Source organism: Empidonax traillii, unplaced genomic scaffold (genome assembly GCF_003031625.1).
Source record: "Empidonax traillii isolate 1590-97213 ecotype Southwest subspecies unplaced genomic scaffold, ASM303162v1 scaffold130:size970688, whole genome shotgun sequence".
Taxonomy (NCBI): Eukaryota; Metazoa; Chordata; class Aves; order Passeriformes; family Tyrannidae; genus Empidonax; species Empidonax traillii.
In genome coordinates this window covers 212,736-218,956 of record NW_020955323.1, presented here as the reverse complement: position 1 = coordinate 218,956, position 6,221 = coordinate 212,736, and positions in this window count along the sequence as shown.

Below are 6,221 nucleotides of genomic sequence, written 5' to 3'. Positions count from 1 at the left end.
AAAAATAGCAAGGTCCAAGTGTCTCCCGTTCAGAACTGCAGCTGAATCCCCTGCGACATTAGGACTGTAGGCTGTGTGCAAAATTTTTATGTGCCAAAATTCTCAGTGACTTTTAACTTTCTCCCGACAACTTTATTTTTTTTTTAATGCTGTAATTTTTTTGTTCATCATGTTTTGCTGTGATGTTACATAGGTAGATATGTATGTAGTTTTAATGTCACCTATAACAGACGTGTTTGGTAGCAGATTGTCCGGAAAGCATTTAAAATGAAGAGGTATAAACCCTTAAGGGCCAAATTCTGTATATTAGATTATTCATAAAAGGAAAATCAGACTGCCACTTTTATGTACACTTACTACATACAGGTAGGTAGCAAACTTAAAACAAACAAAAAAAAAACCTAGGCATGTTGATGTTGCAAAAAACGCTGTATAAAGCTGAAAAATTGTTCATCTGTTCATTCAGTGCCATTGTAGTTGACATGAAGCGATTGTAAAACTGTCTCAGATTTTTCTCTGGTTTATTAAGATGCTAACTATAACATTTTTTGTGAATACTTTGAATGTTTCCTAACAGTTGTGATGTTACTGTTCCGTTTTATGCTCTTATTCCGATTTTCATTTTTAATGGTTTGGAAGCCATTTTTTGTAATGAATAAATGTTCATGCTGTACAGTATCTGTAGCATGCAGTTCTGGATTAATAAAAGCAACTTAGTATGTGCAGAGAATGACTTGTCAACTCATTTATGCGTTGACTGCATTTTATCTGGCCGGAAAGATTTACAGGCCGAGTGGAAAACTTACTGGAAAAAAAAAAAATCTGTGAAAATCGTGGCAAGTTGCAGCCCGTTCTAGTTGTGACAAATCCCCTGTTTCCTTTGGGTTCCCATAGTACTGCCTGTCTGTGTTTGCACTGTCCCTCTCCCGGCTCACCACACTTTTGCATGAATAGCAGCGGTTGAAAATCCTTTTTATTTAAAGCAAATGGCACATGATTTGTCGAAAGACAAACAGCATGTGAGCTAAAGGAATGTCGTCCTTCCATGTGAAGTGAGCCTGACCGGGGGACAGGAGATCAGGGCTGATGATACCTTTAATTTTAATATATTTCTGTTTGACCTGGTGATCCCACAACACAGGGCTACAAGGGTCACACAGGAGAGCCCAGGTAGCCCTAATTAGTCAAAGTCCTTATGCTGGCCTAAGGGTTTATCTCCTGGACACAGATTTAAGTCTAATTTTGCACATTTTGTAAGTGCGGTGAGCCCTTGCAGCACAGCTTGTTCCCAGTGCTGAGCATCCAGCATCCACCCGACACAGCAGTGCCTGCAGATGCTGTGGGATGGGAGTGAATTTACTTGCAAGAATTTTTATTGCATGGTTGATTTGTTTGGGTTTTTTAAACTTAGTGGGGATTTAAACATAATTTCCAGGAATCTGTCACAAGTGGATGTCGCCATAACCCCAGTCATCTTGAAAATCTCAGTCAAGAGTAATTCCTACTGTTGCACTCGAGGGCAATGGAATGTAAAGGTCTCCAAGCAGGTTTGTGCCCTGTCGTTGTGCAGGTGCATTGCTCAGGTAGTGCACTTCAGTTGTCTTGATGGGCTCTGCAGGAAGGGTAAGTATTCTGCAGAGATGTGGGAACAGGGCCATATGGGTAAGTCCAGTCCCAGTGCTGGGACCTTCCTGTCCCTTACTGTGGGGTCCAGTAAAACCAGAACTGGCTGCGAAGTGTTTGTTGGCTGCAGGAGGAGTTTGCTTTGTGAGGGGCTGGGAGGCACAGGGTGAAGTGCTAAATAGTGTTTAAACAATATATAGTACTTTAAATTACTAACATTTAATTACTAATTTACACGCTAAAAGCCTTTTGTTTATTTGTTTGTTTGTTTTCTTTAAACGTGTTAATGAAGGGCAAGACACCTTACTTCTTATGTCCCACTAGAAGGATTAATTTTTTACCAGGCTCCATTTATCTTCCCTGATCCAAGGCCATGGTGTTTTTGTTGTGGTCTAACACGACACTCCCCTTGACTTCAGCAGAACGTGTCCCCTCATCACCCGTGACAGGCATGCGGGCAGTGTGGGTGGGACAGGGAAAAGGACATTGCTGTAAAGCCTCTGTGGAAGGTGCCAAATTTTGCTGCTGTTGGTAGCCAGCAAATTGAATGCAATGCTCAAATAGCTCTCCTGCTAGTTAAGGTCTCTAGGGAATTTTTTTTTTTCTTTTTCCTAAATGTTTTGACTCTTGCTAGGGCACGGCCATCCATCAGCCAGACACATGTGCTGCATCTCTGCTGGGGATAGCTGCTCTCTTCTAAAGTAAGGCATAGTGCTCCAGGGAGATCTTTGAATGCCATGATTCAAAGTAGACACCATCAAGGTATGATTCATATATTCAGCAAAACACTGCTCTTTGCTCGCTGCTTTATTAGCGAACTTTGGAAAGCAGAATCCAAAAGTACCGTTCCTGCACAAATTGGTTTTCCTTCTGTGTGTGTGGTGAGAGAGGCATGTGTTCGAAAGATACATTGAACAGAGCTTGCAAGTGGTGGATAACTTGTGCTGGGAACTTGTTTGCTGTGGAAAACAAATGTATATTCCTGGGAAAGCAACTACTTCCATTTCCTATAGGTTGTGCCGTGACTGCATCCCTTAGAGGGTTTATGCCTTCAAATTTGCCTCCAAATTTCCCTTGCTTTGAGGAACCGAGCTGGGTCAAGGCTGCTGGGGGAAAATTACCATTATCTATATGTACTGCCTTTGTGCCCAGGAGTTACAGCCAAGGGCCCCATCAGTCCAGGTACATGGAAACGTAGTGAAAAGACAGCCCTTCCCGTACACTGCAGGTGTAAAATAGGGTGAGTAAGAGACCACAGGGGTAGGACCTGATCACCGTGTTCACCTCCAGATCCACACAAGTGAGGGCGACTTCTTGAGTGGGGTGGTGACCAAGTGGCACGTTCTGTCCTTCTGCAGGGCTGCCACAGGACAGTGTGGAGCCCTCGTACAGTAGGTAATTCACTGCAGCTATTGCTTCCATCTGTTTTTATGGACTAAGGGAAGGAAGCAAGTCAGTGTATTGCATGTTCGGGAGACATTTATTTTCCATTAGTTTTGTAAATCTCATTTTTCACTTAGCGTATGGAATTTTAAGAAGTTTAAGCAACTGCTGACTCAATAAAGCAGTGCCACATGGTTTTAAGCTTTGCTTAAGGAAAGGAAGGGAAAGGCAGGGAAAAAAGAGCAATCTTTACAGTCATGTTCATTTCATTACACCGTAAAAAAGATGTAAAGAGAATTTACAGTAAAATAGTTGTACAGGCCATTGCAACAATCATGAAAGCAAAACTATTATTATTATTTATGACAATACTACTACTACTACTGCTAAAAAATGTGTGTGACAGTGCTGCCCAGCTGTGTCTGGCATACAGATAGGAGCACTTTATAGGAGCTCCTATATTATAGGAGCTAAGATTCTGGGTAAAGGTTTTGAATGCTGTTTTGTAAGAGATGCTCCAGCTAAAGACTTAATTTGGGACAGTACCAAGATTGACCTTCAGTGATCTTTGTCGGATAGGAAATCAAAAGCTCGTTGAGCATTAAAAATATGAATATTTGAATTTGCTCAGAGACTGTAGCAATTGCTATATTATAAAAAAAGGATAGTTACTTTCGCATTCATTTTAAGATGTCCTCAGAAAACATCTCGAGACTTTCAAGGCAGATCAGCTATAAGTGAATGCATCCCAAGCACCCATCATTGTCAATAATGTCACCAACACGTTTAGTGTAGTGTTCCCTGGACTGATTTTCTTCTGAGATCAATCAAAAATATTATTGCATAACTTTCATCTATGATCTAGGAGTTGTTCCTTTTCTGAGGTTGGAAATGCTTTTAAGTTTGGGGTGGGGGAGTGTTAGTCTGGACCTCTAAGACAGTTGAGAACATAAAGTCATGCTCTGTGTCCATCTGTTTGACCCTCTCCTGATAATTCTTGGGATACTCTGGCATTTTGAACCAGATTTGACAGCGGCAGTCAAACTCTCAGAGATGATAAAGTCCCTTTGAGTTCCAGGGAAATCTCTGCCGGCACTGAGAAGAGAGGCTTTCCAGATCCACTGCTGAAGAAAAGGCAAGGATAGCTCAGCTGTTATCCATTCTTTCTGGCAGCATCCAGATGGCCAATTATCACACGTCTACTTCTGGACCAGCATCTGCACTCTCCTGCCCAGCTGGCAGGCCAAGAAGATTAGGTAGGAGACATGGAGAGCGTTGGGATGTTGGAGGAAACAAGGGAGAGAATTAAGGGTATGGGGAAAACTGGAAGGACTGCAGCTGCAATATGTAATATTATGTAAGACTGCAGTGGGGAAGAGAGGGGAGGGGAAGGACAATGGGGAGAAGGAGACACATCTGCAGGACACCAGGCCTTGCTAATGTTAACGCTCGCAGAGCAAAGCTGCTCTGGAAAAGTAGCTGCCATGGTGTTACCTGCTCCTTGTCTCATTCCCTCAACTTAGCTGCTGGCACCAGCTCACCCATGGGAAGCACAGCCTGGTTTGGGAGGTACCTGCTGGCAGGGGCTGCGGCTGGACAGGCTTGCGATGCCCTGGTGGGGCCCCTGCCTGAAAGGTCTGCAGGGTGGGGAAAGGCTCAAGGTGTTTCCACAGCTCCTGGTGAAGACTTGAGTTGGGTGTGCAAAGCAAGAAGGGTGGGGCTTTTTTCAAAAAAGAAAGGGAAAAAAAATTGTTACCTTATTTGCAAACAAGCCCGTTTGTAGTAGCTGGTTCCCAGGCATTAGCAAACACTCTGGTTTTAATCTTCATCAGAAATTGTCTCCTTTGCTCCCTTATTTTATGTTCCCTTTTAAATGTGCTGCTGGGGTGTTTTTGAATATATATCTTTTTAATCCATTCCACCCGCCCCTCCTCAGCCCCCACTGCCTCCCTGACTGCTCCTTCTTCAAACTTATATAATGGCACATTATACAAAATAGCTAAGCAGGTGGTATTTTTAAAGACAGTGAGTGAGCATTTTTTTGGCCTAAATTTGGAATGAAACAGATGGATTTTAAGACTCTGCTTTTTCTATGAATAGTAACCGTTGTTCTCCACTGCCTTAAACACCAGTTTCAAGACCACCTCCAGCAACCAATCAGCACGCTGTTATTTAATTATAACAAAATTCTTAGCTCTGTCTGCTGCTGCATGGGCAAGTGGGGGGCACTGGATCAACTTCTGGAGCCAGGCAGACTTGCCAACAATAATTTTCCTTTTCCCAGAGGGCTGAGGGGGCCTGGAGCGGGTTCCAAGTTCCTCCTAAACTGGCTTTTCAGTTTGGGCTCCCTGACAGAGTGCTTGAAAAGGGTTATAGAAAGGCAGATAAATGCACTTCTTGTTGCAAGCTTCCCTGACAAGCCAGGCCTCCAGAACAGTGATCTCATTCCTGCCTTATTATTAGTGGTGCCAGATTTTTTCCATTAACAGGTAATTGAGTCGAAACTAAAATAAGCAAAGTTTGTTTTATCCAATGCGTTTTCTTGCTTGCTTGTGAAAGAAAAACACTTTAGAGAGGGTTTTGCTTTTAATGTTCATGGAGATGTGTTTACATCTTAGAGATTCCTCCCTGCTCTAGTGTAATTAACCTGACTGGTCTTTTTGTTATTGTTGTTTTGATTTTTAAAGCAAGGACATTGGTGAGGCTTAATTATTTTTACAAACATTTTGAATTCCCTGGGACCAGCAGAGTAAAGTCTCCCATTCTCTGCACGGCCACAAGCGTTATCCAGCTCCCCTGTGTGCACATCAGTGTTGTGGGCCTGGCTTCATCTATGGCCCCAAAGGGGGAGCAGGAGCAGGACCCCAACTGGATGATTCTGTGCACCACTTCCAGGCTCATCATGAGCCTTCCCTCCCAGAGAGGTTGTGGGGACACTGCTGGCACCAGCTAGCATCTTGTCTCCTGACCAAGCAGGGACACGAAGTGGCTGTCCATGAAATGCTGTGGTCTTGCTGAAGATCATTCTTCGTTTCTAATCCATGTATTTATGAGGGTGAAAGGGACAAACGTAAAATATGGTCTATATATACACTTCTACTCAGGTGACATTGCTTGTAAAGGAGGAGCGAAATTTTCTATCTGTCCATGTGTCTCTGTGTGCGGGGATCACCCCCAAGAAAATTACCAGCACAAGAAAACCTGAGCAATTCCTC